Source organism: Humulus lupulus, chromosome 9 (genome assembly GCF_963169125.1).
Source record: "Humulus lupulus chromosome 9, drHumLupu1.1, whole genome shotgun sequence".
NCBI classification, from domain to species: Eukaryota; Viridiplantae; Streptophyta; class Magnoliopsida; order Rosales; family Cannabaceae; genus Humulus; species Humulus lupulus.
In genome coordinates, this window is record NC_084801.1 from 86,496,168 (window position 1) to 86,512,456 (window position 16,289).

General features: G+C 35.2%; 1 non-coding gene across 1 annotated transcript; it reads left to right on the forward strand.

Moving 5' to 3' along the window:
• The first annotated feature begins 15,550 nt into the window (after nucleotides 1-15,550).
• Nucleotides 15,551-15,657, forward strand: LOC133802766 (small nucleolar RNA R71). The gene has a single exon (XR_009877513.1). It is a non-coding gene; the product is annotated as a small nucleolar RNA R71 (small nucleolar RNA).
• Nucleotides 15,658-16,289: the final 632 nt, after the last annotated feature.

Genomic DNA, 16,289 nt, shown 5'->3' on the forward strand with positions numbered 1-16,289 from the left:
TGGCTAGTGTTTACTCATGTACTTTTGGGAGTCTGTAAACTTATTTAACTCTGTTTTTCTGATGGGGTCCCGTGTTCATTATAGTTTAAATATATGAAATGAATCTTTTGAGACCAAAACCTTTTTAACCCTAGCTCTTACATGTTTAGTGACACGTTTTTAAAATAATGACTTAATTAGCAAGTTTTGCACCTGTATAAATACACAGTGTAGCGGTCTTGGCTATCCAGGGCGTTACAAAAGCTTTCAAATCTAAGTTTTTCTAAACACTTGGGCAGTAAACTATAATGTGATTTCAGTGTTAAGGTATAGATTGAAGCTCTAAGCTGTCTAAGGTACTATTAATCCTCATGTTTATCTATTTTTCTTAATATTTTCTTTTACTTCAAATCATAACTCGTTATAATGGCTTTTTGGTTAGGAACTCGATTCCTTTGAACTTAAGGTTTTCAGTTAGTCATTATTTTGATGGTTTAGATCTTCTTTTCATACTTTTCTCTTTGGGAAAGTTATGGTTTAATTTTTGGTTTTAGGAATTTTTGATCCCGCACTTGTCTCCAATATTCTGGGTTTGGTAAGGAAAATAAGTTAGATTTTATGTGCTATGCGCGTTTATGTATGTTTTATAGGGTGTCTTTAGTCGCTTGGGAAATATGGTTGCTTAGATAACAAATCCCAAGATTTTTATCATTATCGTAGACTATAGTTGTATCTAAACCTACCTTTAATTGTAGTTAAGAGGACTATAACGGTTTCTATCACATACTACGATAATGAGTTAATGGCCACTAATATTGTAGTTTTATGTTTTATGTCTTATGTTTTATGTTTTATGCTTTAGTATTTTTTTCCTTACTTGGCATTAAACTCATTCCTTTTTATTTAGATTGTGCAGGTAACTGAACATGGAAGGTGGGACGGATCCGAGGTGGCTTTGGCTTGTGCATTGGGCGAGGAACTAAAGGAATTAACTGATGGGATCGATCCACGATGAAGTCGATATATTTTTTTTAGTCTTTTTAAGTATGTCTTTATGATTTCCGCACTTATTATTTTGAATATGTTAATAAAGGTTTTGATTCAATTATTTTATTTATAAACAATGGGATCCCGTATTCTTCTGGATTTTAAATAAATGAAGTTCAATTATTTTATGTATACATCCAAACATAGTAGTTATGTCTAAGTAGTTTTAAAGTTCTGAGGTCTTTATTCTAGTCGGATCTTTACAGTTGGTACCCGAGCCACGGTTCATATGCATAAAGTTCTCCTTGATACACACGGAAAAGCTTCGAATCTAACTGCCAATGTAAGTGTTTATGTTATGAATAGCATGTTTATGTCAAAACTAACGTTTTAGTTAATATGTTTTCAGTCAAAATGAATGGATCCATGACTTATCAAGATATTCGTGCCATTAAGGCATTGAAAAGGATTAGGGAGCCAAAGGATACAATAGTTGTGCTAGAATGAATCACTCAAAGATTGGTCAGATTTCACAAGAAAGTAACTCACCTGATCGATATGTCCTATTAATTAGGCTTTTTGGAGATATGTCTTTTGTAGTTTCAAATCTGAAACAATTATGGGAAGCTCTAGATAATGAGGTTAACTTACCGATAGCCATTAGATATTATTTTCTAATACTTAGGTTTACCTATAGGTTTGAGATTCAATTCACTAATGCACAAAAGAATAATATCTTAATAAATATTCCCCGTAATATATTCGAGGCTTATGATATTGATGATTATTAGGAAATAACTGATAATATTCTAGATGAAGGGTCAAATGTAGAAGATCTTGCTTTTAGAAATTTTACCCTAGTTTTTATTAGTATTGTTTCTTTATTTATTTTGAATTATTATTGTAATAAGTGAAAATTTTCCAATTAAATAAAGTTATTATTATTTTTTTAATGGTAAGTCATGATTTTTTTTAAATCATAAGTAATTTAGAATAAATTCAATAAATAATGACTGAATTCAGTGAGGGTGGATACAAATCAATGGATCAGGTTCTGTATTGAGAGTTTAGGGGTCATAGTAGTGGGAATGATCTTACTGATCCCAGCCCTCCCTCAATATTGAGAATTAAGTCATATAGGGTGGTTAGAAACAGATTTAGAAGATAATAAAGATGGCCTAGTAGTCTAAGTATAGAAACACACCATAATTTATAAAGATCACTTACATAATTTTTCATAAGAAATCATAACTGATAGGTCTGAGTTATGTTTGCTTAGACTAAGTTTTTGCCTTAGAAACTATTAGGGTAAGTTCTAACGTGTTTCTCTCGACTGTTAGAACTCTGCCAAAAATTTCGCTCAAAAGTTCTACACGCAGTAACAGCAATGCCCCTAGCACCGCCAACGAGACACACAAGGCCCCTCCAGTTCGAAGAAGGGGAAGACATGTTGCCACTGCTGCTGCTAATAGAAATTCACCACCTCCGATTGACAACGACGTTGAAGTTATCTAGTTAACGACGACAAGTAGAAGAACTACTGCAGCAACAACGACAATCTCAGCCACAACCTCAGCCAGGGGATCAAGCACCCCAGCCGAAGTAGTATGGAGGATATCCGTACGGTGGATGACTGATGGAAAATTACGCCCCCTATCCAGCTCAGTACATGGAGCTAGTCTACAAGCATTTCTAGAAACAGCATGCTCCAAATTTTGAAGGGAAAATCAACCCCTTTGAGGCTGATGAATGGCTTATAAATGTAGAGCCGATTCTGACACACATGAATCTCAGCAACGCAGATCGCATATCATGCGTTTCTTCTCTACTGAAAAAGGATACCAGAATCTAGTGGGAATTGGTGCAGCAAACTCTCGATATTACCACCATGACTTGGGCCAGATTTGTGGAGTTATTTCACAAAAAGCACTACAACTCGGCAGTCATCGCTACAAGGGTGGAAGAATTTGCTAGCCTAAAACAGGGCAATTTGTCGATAGTCGAGTACGCTCAACAATTTGATCGGCTAGCAAAGTTCACACCAGAGTTAGTCCCAAATGACTACTTGTGGGTAACCAAGTTCCCCAGAGGACTCAAACCAAAAATCGAATTAGGGGACAAGCTGGCAAACCCCGAAATCACTTATTACGCCGATGTTCTGAAATGGCTATAGAGGTGGAAAGACTACAAGAAAATGTTAGCAAGGAGGAGGCGAGAAAGTCAGAACCCAAGCAGAAAAATCAGACTTAGGATGGTCAAAACCACAACAACCATCATAACAATAATGGGCAGAAAAGAAAGCATCCTGATAATAAGCAAACCGACGCTGACAAAAGAGCATGGACAAACAATGGTAATAACAATCTGGGTTATGTGGACTACCCTCAGTGCTCCAAATTCCAGAAAAGACATACTGGGGAGTGTCCTGCATACACCAAGGGTTATCGCAACTGTGGCCAAGAAGGTCATCGAAAAAGAGAATGTCCGCAGCTCATAGCAAAAGTGAAGAAGGACAACAAGATGGTTCTAGCCAGAGTATTCGCTTTGACCCAGGGAGAAGCTGAAACCAATACAAGGTGGTCACACGTCAGCTTCTTATCCTCGATAATTTATGTTTAGTATTGTTTGATTCTAGAGCAACACACTCGTATATCTCATTAGGAATGATAGAAAAACTAGACAAACCTTGTGAAAGATTTAGAAATAGGTTTGTTATGGAACTACCTTCGGGCAAAATCATTATATCATCACGGATAGTACGAGGAGTACCGATCAAAGTCGAGGGCACGAAGCTAGAAGGAGACCTAATAGAGCTAGAGAACAAGGATTTTGACGTAATATTGGGCATGGACTGGCTAGCATGACATGGCACAACCATCGATTGTTGACACAAGCAAGTGACGTGCGAAACCCGCGAGGGTCAAAAACTGTGTTTTATGGGCAAGGTTTTAGGACTACGGACAACACGTGTCTCATCTCTCAAGGCCCAGAGGATGATAGAGAAAGGATGTCACACATTCTTATCAAACGTCACGGATGTTGCAGAAGAAACACCATTAAAGGTTGGAGACGTCCACATTATAAAGGAATTTCAGAATGATGACTTACCAGGGTTACCCCCTAACAGGGAAATAGACTTCACAATCGAACTAGTATCGGGAACCGAGCCTACTAAAAAGCACCATGCCAGATGGCACCAACCAAACTCAAGGAGTTAAAAACACAATTACAAGAGTTCTTAGACTTCGGATTTATCAGACTTAGCCATTCACCATGGGGGGCACAAGTTCTATTTGTAAAGAAGAAGGATGGAAGCATGCAGATGTGTATCAATTACCGCGAGCTGAACAAGGTGACATTTAAGAACAAGAACCCGCTAACCCAAATTGATGACTTATTTGATCAACTCCAAGGAGCGACAGTATTTTTAAAGATCGATCCACGGTTTGGTTATCACCAGTTCAAGGTAAAGGAAGAGGATATACCAAAAACAACTTTTAGGACTCGATACAGACATTACGAGTTACTAGTTATGTATTTTGGTCTTAATGAACCGGATCCTCAAGGATTACTTAGACAAATTCGTCATGGTATTCATTAATGATATATTGGTGTACTCCAAGGACAAAGTTGAGCACGAGGAACACTTAAGACTAACAATGCTACGACTAAAGGAGCGCTAAATTTATGATAAGTTCAAGAAATACGAATTTTGGCTATCACAAGTGGCGTTCCTTGGGCACATATTATCCAAGGATGGAGTTGCAGTAGACCCAACTAAGGTAGAGGTTGTGAAGGATTGGCCAAGACCTAAGAATGAGTCAGATATTAGAAGTTTTCTTGGGCTTCCGTGTATTATCGAAAGTTTGTGGAGGGATTTTCTAAGATAGCCACACCGCTTACCAACCTGACTTGGAAACAACAGAAGTTCAACTAGACAGTTAAATATCAGGAAATTTTCCAGTTGCTCAAAGAAAAATTGTGTTTAGCACCAGTGTTTTGTGTACCACACCCAACGATAAGTTTGTAGTATTCTGTGATGCATCCAAGCAAGGGTTGGGCTGCGTGCGGATGCAAAACAATAAGGTGATAGCCCATGCCTCAAGACAACCGAAGGAATATGACCAACGCTATCCAACACATGATATGGAGTTGGCAGCGGTGGTCATTGCACTAAAAATCTGGTGCCACTATCTATATGGAGAAGGATGTGAGATTTATACAAAACACAAAAGCTTAAAATATTTCTTCACGCAAAAGGAGCTCAACATGAGGTAGCTTAGGTGGTTGGAACTAGTAAAAGACTATGACTGTAAAATCCTATACCACCCAGGAAAGGAAAATTTCATTGTAGACACATTAAGCTAGAAGAATTATGGAAGGCTGGCAGCATTATCTAGATTGAGAAGCTGCTATAGTAAGTGCTGATTAATGCAAGGATAGAAATAATCATGGGTCAACCGGCTAACTTGGCAATCCATTTTACTAGAGGATATACAGATCGAGCAAGGGCATGATGAGACACTACTATCGCATACGGCTACATTCAATGATGGCAAGAATACAGAGTTCTCTATATCAGGATATGCGTTCTTGAAATATAAGGCTCAAGTATGCGTGTCGAATGACCATGGGATTAAGATGAAATATTGGAGGGGTACACACTACCCCATACTCTGTTCACCCAAGGTCTACCAAGATGGCTCATGATCTTAAGGCACTATATTAGTGGCCGAGAATGAAGAAAGACGTAGCAGAGTATGTGTCCAAATGCCTAACCTGCCAGCAAGTAAAGGCATAACATCAGCAACCCGCAGTCTAGTTACAACCGCTTAGTATTCCAGAGTGGAACTGGGAAGACATAGCCATGGACTTCGTGACAGGACTACCACGAACAAGCAGGCAGCACGACTTGGCTCGGGTCGTGGTGGATAGACTCATAAAGTCAGCTCACTTCCTGCCTTTCAAGACTACGTACACTGCTGACCAGTATGAAGACATCTATGTCCGAGAAATTGTACGACTGCATGGAATCCGTAAGACCATAGTATCTAAAAGAGGTTCGGCGTTCACATCAAGATTTTGGGGAAGCTTGCAGCAAGCCATAGGTACCAAGCTAAGTCTTAGTACGGCATTTCATCCTCAGACCGATGGACAGTCTGAGCGTACCATACAGATTTTAGAAGATACATTGCGCGCTTGTGTACTAGACTTTGGAGCATCATGGAGTAAGTATTTGCTACTTATAGAGTTATCCTACAATAATAGCTACCAGGCAACGATCGATATGGCGCCTTATGAGCTACTTTACGAAAGGAAATGCCAGTCAACGTTACATTGGGATGACGTAGGAGAAATGCAACTTCTTTGACCTGAGGCTGTTGGAGAGGCCCAAGACACAGTGGAGCTAATTATAAAACATATGCTCGCTGCTCAGAGTCAGCAAAAAAGTAAGATACCAAGCGACGATATGTGGAATTCAAACTCAGAGATCAAGTCTTCTTAAGGATATTTCCAATGAAAGGAGTGAAGCGGTTCGGGATGAAAGGCAAACTTAGTCCCAGGTACATAGGTCCTTTTGAGAGATTGGACAAGGTGGGACAAGGAGCGTATAGATTAGCCCCACCACCAGCTCTAGCAGACATCCACAATGTGTTTCACATCCCGATGCTGCGTAGATATGTGTCAGACCCATCTCATGTTCTCAAGTACGAGACGTTAGTACTCCAGAAAGACCTAAGTTATGAGGAACGACTGGTTCGCATCCTGGAGAAGGAGTAAATGAATTACGGTCAAAGAGTATTCTGATAGTCAAGGTCTTATGGAGTAATAGTACAGAATGGGAGGCAACGTGGGAATTGGAGAAAGAAATCCTAGCATGGTATCTAGAATTGTTTGGTAAGTAAATTTCGAGGATGAAATTCTTTTAAGTAGGGGATAATTGTAGCGCCTTGGAATTTTACTTAGTTAGATAGTAGTATCTTATGCTGAAGTATTTTAGTTTTCATACATATTGGTTCAAGCCGGGAATTTGTTGGAAACTCGTAGAGCTAGTTATAAATTTTATAAGTTTACCCTATAGTTTAGAAATATTGATTTTATGATAAAGTTCAATTATTGAAGTTGGTCCTATAAATATTATTTATTATAATCTAAGATTTAGATACAATAATTAAGAATGTGACATTTGTCACATGTATGCTTATTAAGAATTTAAGGATTTTAAATGAATAAAATTATCAAGGATAAACCTAGGAAGTCTAGAATCTTCCCTTAGAAGCTATGATCTTGTATTACACAGTAAAAATTGTTGAAACAACTTTAAGTGTGCTTAAAACATGCAGAAACGTGCTTAGCGTAAGCCGATATATTGCAGTTGTAGCGGCGATATATCGCCTATGCAAATACGAAAAACACATCGACTTTGAATTAACAAAACCAAGGAGCTTGGGGAAAACATAGGAGGCGATATATCGCCTATGGGGGGTGATATATCAGCTGCAGTGGCTATGTTTGAAACTGCATGGAATTCAAAGCTATAAATAGCCCTCAACAGCTTGCACTTGCTCTTGAACGATTTTGACCAAGTTCTGGGCATTTGTTGAGCGGAAAATCCCATTTTTTATTCATTTTAATGGGAGTTAGTTTCGCTTCTTGAACTATTTAAATAGGACCCTTCACTAAACCATTTTCATCATCTTTCAAACACTTTTAAGAGCCTCCAAGCTGTTGTTTTCGTTCAAGAGAGAAACACTAAGGTTTTGGGGTTGCAACTTTCAAATCTAAGCTTTTCTAAACAACTGGGAAGTAGGCTATAGTGTGATTTCGGTGTTGAGCTATAGATCGAAGCTCTAATCTATCTAAGGTACTCTTAATCATCAAGTTTAGTCTATTTTTCTTATTCTTTTCTTTTACTTCAAATCCTAACTCGTTATAATGGATTTTTGGTTAGGAACTCTATTCCTTTGAACTTAACATTTTTGGTAAGTGCTTATTTCGATGGTTTAGATCTTCTTTTCATCTTTTTCTCTTTAGGAAATGTATGGTTTTAATGTTTTGTTTTAGGAGTTTTCATTTTTACACTTGTCTCGAATGTTCCGGTTTTGGTAAGAAAAATAAGTTAGATTGTATGTGCTATGTACTTGTATGTTTTTTTTTTTTATGTCTTTAGTCGCTTGGGAAATATGGTTGCTTAGATAGAAAATCCCAAGATTTTTAATATTATCGTAGACTATACTTGTGTCTAAACCTACCTCTAAAATAGTAGTTAAGAGGACTATAGCGGTTTCTATCACATACTACGATAATTAGTTAACGGTCATTAATATCGTAGTCTATTTTTATGTTTTATGTTTTATGTCTTATGTTTTATGTTTTATGCTTTAGTAATTTTTCCTTACTGGGCATTAGGCTCATTCCTTTTTATTTAGATTGTGAAGGTAAATGAACATGGAAGGTGAAACGGATCCAAGGTGGCTTTGGCTTGTGTATTGGGTGAGGAACTAAAGGAATGAATCGATAGGATCGATCAAGGATGACATTGATATTTGTTTTTGAGCCTTTTTAAGTATGTCTTTATGATTTCCGCACTTATTATTTTGAAGATGTAAATAAACGTTTAGTTTCCGTTATTTTATGTATAAACAATGGGATCCGGTATTCTTTTGGATTTTCTATAAATGAAGTTATATTCTTTTTATATCCGAAGATAGTAGTTATGTCTTAGTAGTTTTAAAGGTCTTAGGTCTTTAAGTTAGTCGGGTCTTCACATAAATTCTAGGTTGTCATGATGAATTTTTTAGTGAAATGTGTAGAAAAAATGGGTAAAAAATTGGCATTTGAGGGACAAGGGGACAAGGAGACAATATGGGCTCAAGAGGAAAATGGAAGGTGGGGCTGGTGGCTACTGGCAAGTGTAGGAGGGCCTGGAGACAGCTGAAGGCGTCGAGCTGAGCCTGTGATGAGTTGAGGTTGGCTGGAGTCTATGCCGAAGGCTGGAGGCAGGCGGGTGGGGCTGGCGGGATGGATCGTGGGCTGGTGCAGGTCCAGGTCCAGGCAGGTGCGGGTCGGTGAGGCAGGCCTGGGAGCGCATGGGCCGAAGGCTGGGCCGTTGAGGATTTGGGTGGCTGGGCTTCTTTTCCCTTAAAAAATATCATATTTTACTTCATTTCTTCTAGTTTTACTTATTTTCCTTTCCTTCATTTTTCTTGTTTTTCAAGAGCCCAAAAATAGAACATATTCTTTATAAAATAAACATAAATTAAATTATAACTAAATATTTTCAATAATAAAATATACAACATAAGTTCCATAAAAATACTAATTAAAACTTAATTTGCTTTAACATTTAAGCTCAATAAAAGTACAATTTTTTTAATTCTAACTTAACATTATTAATTTCAAATAAGTAAACTACAACATATTACAATAAAAAATCTACAAAAACATATAAAAAATTATAATAAGACTATTGACCCAAGATTTGGCCAACTAACACTGAGTCAGAATATGCTTGATATGAATGAATATGATGAGAAGAACGTAATGACAAAAATTAATAACAACACGATATTTTTATAGTGGTTCGGCCCCAAGGTTTGGTAATAACCTACGTCCACTTAGACTATTCTTGATATAGAATCAAAGGGGTGATCAAAGAACAAGGGTTCAATGAGTTTCACTAACCTCTGAAGAACAATACAATATCACTAGGAGAATTACTATAGTCTCAAATAATTCAGAAGCCAAAAAAGTCCCTTCCTTGAGCTATCTTTTGCTATTTATAGGCTCAAGGGGGATTACAAAAGATTGTTACAGATATTCTCTCCTGAATAATCGGATATCCAGGAGATTGTGCGAGATAAATTCAGGATTCACAAATATCTTCCCATAAATGTTGCTTTGTATGCGGAACTATCGACCAGACTGGTCGCAGGTAAGACTGGGCCGCACTGCTTCTAATGTGTCTTCTGGTCGATACTCTAACAGAACATTTCCAGGTGTCAGCCACGTGTCCAGGGATCACTTGCCACGTCATCAATGCTAATTTTTTGGATAACAAAGACTAATAAATTCATAATTACTTACAAACTTAATAAATTACTTAAAAATTAATAACTAAGCAACTATTAGCATATAAAATATGATAAAATACGTCTATTTTGTAGAGTTATCACACCCCAAACATAAAGTTTTGTTGGTCCTCAAGCAAAAGAAAATTTAAACACAATTTTTTTTTAATGGTGACATCTTAAGTATTTCCTCAAAGATTGCATAATAATAATAGCTCTAAAAAACTTATGAATATAGATTAAGCTTATGTATTTAATCAAATAGTCAATCTTGATTTATAAATTATATTTTTAAGAACAATTATTTTTCATTTAAACTTATAAAAATTAGAGGTGTTCTATTATAAAAAATCTATATATATATATATAATTTAAGCAAAATTGACCCAATAATTAAAACTAAAGTTTAAGAAATATTCATATTTTTAAGAGAACTATAATCACACTAAATCAAGGTTCTTATCATGGGAATTAAAAGATATCACCAATTTTTTTTCAAAAACAAAACAATACGAAACACAATAAAACAATTTTTTTTTCAAAACAAACTTCAACAATTCTACCCTCATATTCAGCATAGTGAATAGTAAACAACCATTAAAATCACTACCCCAAACTTAATTTAATCATTGTCTTCAATGTATCAAAATATAAATATAAATTAAAATTTACAAGAGGTTAGAGTTTAGAGTGGTCGTACCTCATCGTGGTGCATCGTCAAGAGAGCAAGAAACACTTAACAAAAAGTATAACACACAAAAGTTAACACGAAAACAAGCACACAAAACAAGTTACAAAGAGTAATTGCAAGCAATCGAATAACTTCTTAAATAGGATCCTCAAGGAGGATTTCATCCACTTCATCGGTTTATAATTCTAAAAATGGTTTTAATTTTTGTCCATTAACTTTAAAAAGATCACAATTGTTAGGATTTTCAAATTTGATAGCCCCATGTAGAAAAACAACTCGAACAATATAGAGACCGGTCCACCTAGAATGTAATTTTGCTATAAATAAATGTAACTGAGAGTTGTATAAAATGACTTTCTGACCTGGAGAAAAATCTTTTCACAAAATATTTTTATCATGGTAAAATTTCATATGATCCTTATACTTTTTTGAATAGTTATATGCATCATTCCTAATTTCTTCTAGTTCATTTAGTTGAAGCTTTCTTTTTTCACTTTCCTTGTCTAAAGAAAAATTTAACTGCTTAATAGCCCGAAAGGCTCTATGTACTAACTCAACAGGTAAGTGACATGCATTCCCATACACAAGTCTGTAGGGTGACATGTCAATGGGCATTTTGTACATGGTATGATATGCCCATAATGCATCAGTGAGTCTTAAGGATCAATCGTTCTTAGTTGGATTAACAATTTTCTCTAAAATGTGCTTAACTTCCCTATTAGACACTTCAACTTGACCACTAGTTTGTGTGTGATATGGTGTTGAGACTTTATGTGTAATGCCATAATGTTTCATCCAATGTTCAAATGGCTTATTGAAAAAGTGTGTACCGTTATCACTAATGATAGCGCGTGGTGAATCAAAACGGGAAAATACATTTTCTTTCAAAAATCGAAGCACAACTTTGAGGTCATTAGTGTGGCATGCAATAGCTCCAACCAATTTAGACACATAATCAACTCCAACAAGAATATAAAGATTAATAAAAGAGTTAGGAAATGGTCTCATAAAATCAATGCCCTAAGCATCAAATATGTCAATGATAAGAATAGGATTCAAAGGCATCATGTTTCTTTTAGTCAAACTTCCTAACTTTTGACAACGCTCACAAGCTTTACAATAAATATATGTATCACGAAAGATAGTAGGCCAATAAAAACCACATTGTAAAACTTTAGCAATTGTTTTCTTACCACTAAAATGTCCTCCACATGCAAGATCATGACAAAAAGATATGATTTTAGGTTGATCACAATTTGGAATGCTTCTTCTAATTATTTGATTAGGGAATTATTTAAACAAGTAAGGATCATTCCAAATAATGTTTTTCACCTCAAAATAAAATTTAGATTTATCATGATTAGACCAATGAGATGGTATTTCTTTTGTGACCAAATAATTAACAATATCATCATAACAAGGGAAGGAAGAAACGTGAATCAATTATTCATTAGAAAATGTTTCTGTGATAGGAGTGCATTCATAAGTATTTTCAAAAACTAGCCCAGACAAATGATCAAGAACAACATTTTCAGACCCTTTTTTATCACGTATTTCTATGTCCAATTCTTGTAAAAGCAGGATTCAAAGAATCAAATGAGACTTGGCATCTTTTTTCAACAAGAGATATTTTAATCCAGCATGACCAGAATAGACAATAATTTTAGACCCTGGCAAATAAGACCTAAATTTCTCCAACGCAAAAACAATAGCAAGCAAGTCTTTCTTGGTTGTGGAATAATTTAATTGAGCATCTTTTAGAGTTTTTCTAGCATTGTAAATTACATGAGGCATTTTTTCAAGCCTTTGTCCTAAGACAGCACCTATAGCATAATCAAAAGCATCACACATTATTTCAAAAGGTATTTTCCAATCAGGAGGTCGAATAATGGGTGTCGTAGTCAAAAGATTTTTCAATTTATCAAAGGCAACATGACAATCATTATCAAAGACAAAAACATTTTCTGTTCAAAGTAAATGGCATAAAGGCCGAGGAATTTTGCTAATGTCTTTTATAAATCTTCTATAGAAACTGGCATGGCCTAAGAATGATCTAATTTCTTTCACAGTTTTATGTGGGAGAAGTTTTGAAATAAGATCAACTTTAGCTTTATCGACTTCTATTCCCTCAGACGAAATTACATGTCCTAAAACAAATCATTTTTTAACCATAAAATGACATTTTTTTCCAATTAAGGACAAGGTTTTTTTCTTTACAACTAATCAAGACAAGAGAAAGATGGTTGAAACATTCATCAAAGGAAGAACCAAACACAGAAAATCATCGATAAATACTTCAAGGAATCTTTCAACCATGCCAGAAAAAATTGAAATCATACAACTTTGAAAAGTCGCAGGTGCATTGCACAATCCAAAAGGCATTCGACGATAGGTGAAATTCTCGAAAGGGCACGTAAATGTAGTCTTTTCTTGATCTTCTGGGGCAATGGAGATTTGGTTATATCCCAAATACCCATCAAGAAAGCAATAATATGCATGATCAGCTAAACGTTCAAGCATTTGATCAATAAATGATAATGGAAAATGGTCTTTTGTAGTAACATTATTTAGCTTTCTATAGTCTATGCACACTCTCTACCCCATTTGTACTCGAGTGGGGATTAATTCATTTTTCTCGTTTTCAACAAAAGTGATTCGAGACTTCTTAGGCACAACTTAAACTGGACTAACTCATTAACTATCAGAAATAGGGTAAATAATACCTATGTTAAATAGTTTAATGACCTCTTCTCTAACTACTTCTTTCATATTTGGATTTATCATTCTTTAACCTTCCCGAGAGGTTTTAGAATTCTCTTCTAGATGGATTCTATACATACATATGGATGGGCTAATTCCTTTAATGTCTCCAATGGTCCAACCTATGGCTTCTTTATGTTTTCTAAGGACATCTAACAATTTATCTTCTTGTTCTTTATCTAAGGCGGATGCTATGATAACAGGGAAGGTTTCAAAAACTCCTAGAAAAACATATTTTAAATTTTCTGGCAAAGGTTTCATGTCTAACTTTGGAGACTCGAAAATTGATTGAATATGCCCTAGGGGTGAAAAAGGTCCGGTTATGTTATCATTTAAGGGCATAGACTCTAACAAATAATTCACATCATTTATAGAATCATCAACATGTAAGCTCATACCAAAATATTTTTCACAACAGTCAAGCAAGTAATTTCCATCAACTTAAAAAATATTCTCAATCATGTTAACTTCATGCACTTCCTCACACTTAACAGATTTAGCAACACTAAATACATTCAATTCAACAGTCATATTTCCAAAAGAGAACTTCAAAACGCCATTACGACAATTAATGATTGCATTAGATGTAGCTAAGAATGGTCTACCTAAATTGATAGGAATTTTATCATGCACATTTTGCACAGGTTGAGTATCAAGAACAATGAAGTCAATAGGAAAGTAAAATTTATCAACTTTTATCAAAATATCTTCTACAATGCCTCTAGGAATTTTCACAGAACAATCGAATAATCGAAGAGTTATAGAAGTAGGTTTTAGTTCACCAAGACCAAGTTGTTTATGAACAGAATAAGGCAATAAATTCACACTAGCAGCCAAATCAAGTAAAGTCTTGTTAATAAAATAATCACCAATAATGCATGAAATTGTAGGACACCCAGGATCTTTATATTTAACAAGACTCTTATATTGAATAATGGAACTAGCTTGTTCAGTTAAAAATAGATTTTTAGGAACATTAGTGTTTCTTTTTTTAGTATAAAAATCATTTAAAAATTTAGATTAGGCAGGAATTCATTTAATGGCATTTAAGAAAGGGATATTGATACTAACTTGCTTAAAAACTTATAAGATGTCATTATATTGGCCGCCTTTTTTATTTGGAAGTAATATTTGTGGGAATGGGGCTTTGGGAATGAAAGGATTGATTCCTCCTTTGAAGAGTCATTGGCATTAGAACTAGAAGGTTGACTCTTTTCTTTTTCTTTTTCAACCTCGGGTATGTAATCGGGTTTGACAATGTTCTTTTGGAAATAAGAGTTGACATTGATTTGGCTTTTTTATTATGACTAGACTTTCCTATCTCATATTGACCATTTGGATATGGGATAGGTTGACTAGCGAATGCTCCTTTTTATCTATCAGCTAAAGCAACAACGAGTTGTCCTACTTGTGTCTTGAGTTTGGTAATTGATTGAGACTGGTTTTGTAAGATTTGTTGAGTGTATTGCATAAATTTTATAAAAAAGTATCTTCTAAGGAAGGTTTCCTTTGTTGAGGATATGGTTGATTTTATGGGGCATGAGTTTGGTTTTGCATATTGTATTGGTGCCCTTGATTCATTAGAGGTTGCTTTTGTCTCCACGAAAAGTTTGGGTGGTTTCTCCAATTTGGATTATAAGTGGATGAAAATTGGCTATCATTTTGTTTCCTATAAGCATGAAGAGCATTGGCCTCCTCAGAAAAATCCTCTTAGTAGGTAGGACATGATTGGGCATTATGGCAAGGACTAGAACATATAGAACTAACATCTTTCCTTGGTTGCGTTGGAGAATTTATAGTTTGGCTTCTGGCTAAAGCTTATACTTTTCTCGCTAATTCATCTTTTACATCATACCTTCCTCCTCTTTTTGGTGAATTAGTTGACCTAGACCTAGGATCAAAATAATTCCATTGTTGTGAATTGATAGACAAGTCTTCAAGGGTGTCCCAAGCCTCTTGCCCTTGAAATTGTAAAAAATTTGCAGTATGCATTGATTGAATCATTTGACGATTAGAGGGAGTCAAACCATCATAAAAATATTTTATAAGTCTCAATTTTTCAAAACCATGATGAGGACATTTTAATAATAAATCTTTAATTCTTTCCCAGCATTCATAAAACTCTTCATTATCTTTTTGAAAATACTTGGAGATTTCTCTCCTAAGACTATCAGTTTTAGACATAGGAAAAAATTTCAGACAAGAATTTATTATAAAGTTGATCCCATGTTGTTATAGACCCCGTGGGAAGGGAACAATCTTAGTTTGACTGACGCATTAGTAAATTTTTGAAATCTAAATGTTGAGAAAGTTTCTAAGAAATCTTTGACATGCATGTGAAGATTCTCTCTAGCTAACGCATAAAAAGATGGCAACAATTAAATGATTGATGGTTGAAGCTCAAAATGGGTAGCAAAAGTGGTAGGAAAAACAATACATGAAAGAGTGTTATATGAAATAGGTGCAAAATATTCAAGCAAGGATTTTTTAGGCACAAAATTTTCATCAACATGATTTCTATTAATATTAGCAATTGGTTCCATGATACTAACAATTTCAATTTCAAACAAAGACAAATGTCTTTTTACCAAACTATTTTTAGAGTTATGTTCCCAATGATGCATACAATTTTTCAAACAAGACAACAAAGATAATCTCAAGCAAACAATTTTCTGATGTGGAAGATCAGTTAAAACCATAACCACAGAGCAGACTAAGAATTTTTAAAGATTTCACAACAATATAATTTTTATGGTTTACTTGTCCTCAGGCCTATTTGATTCCACTTACTTGCACACTAC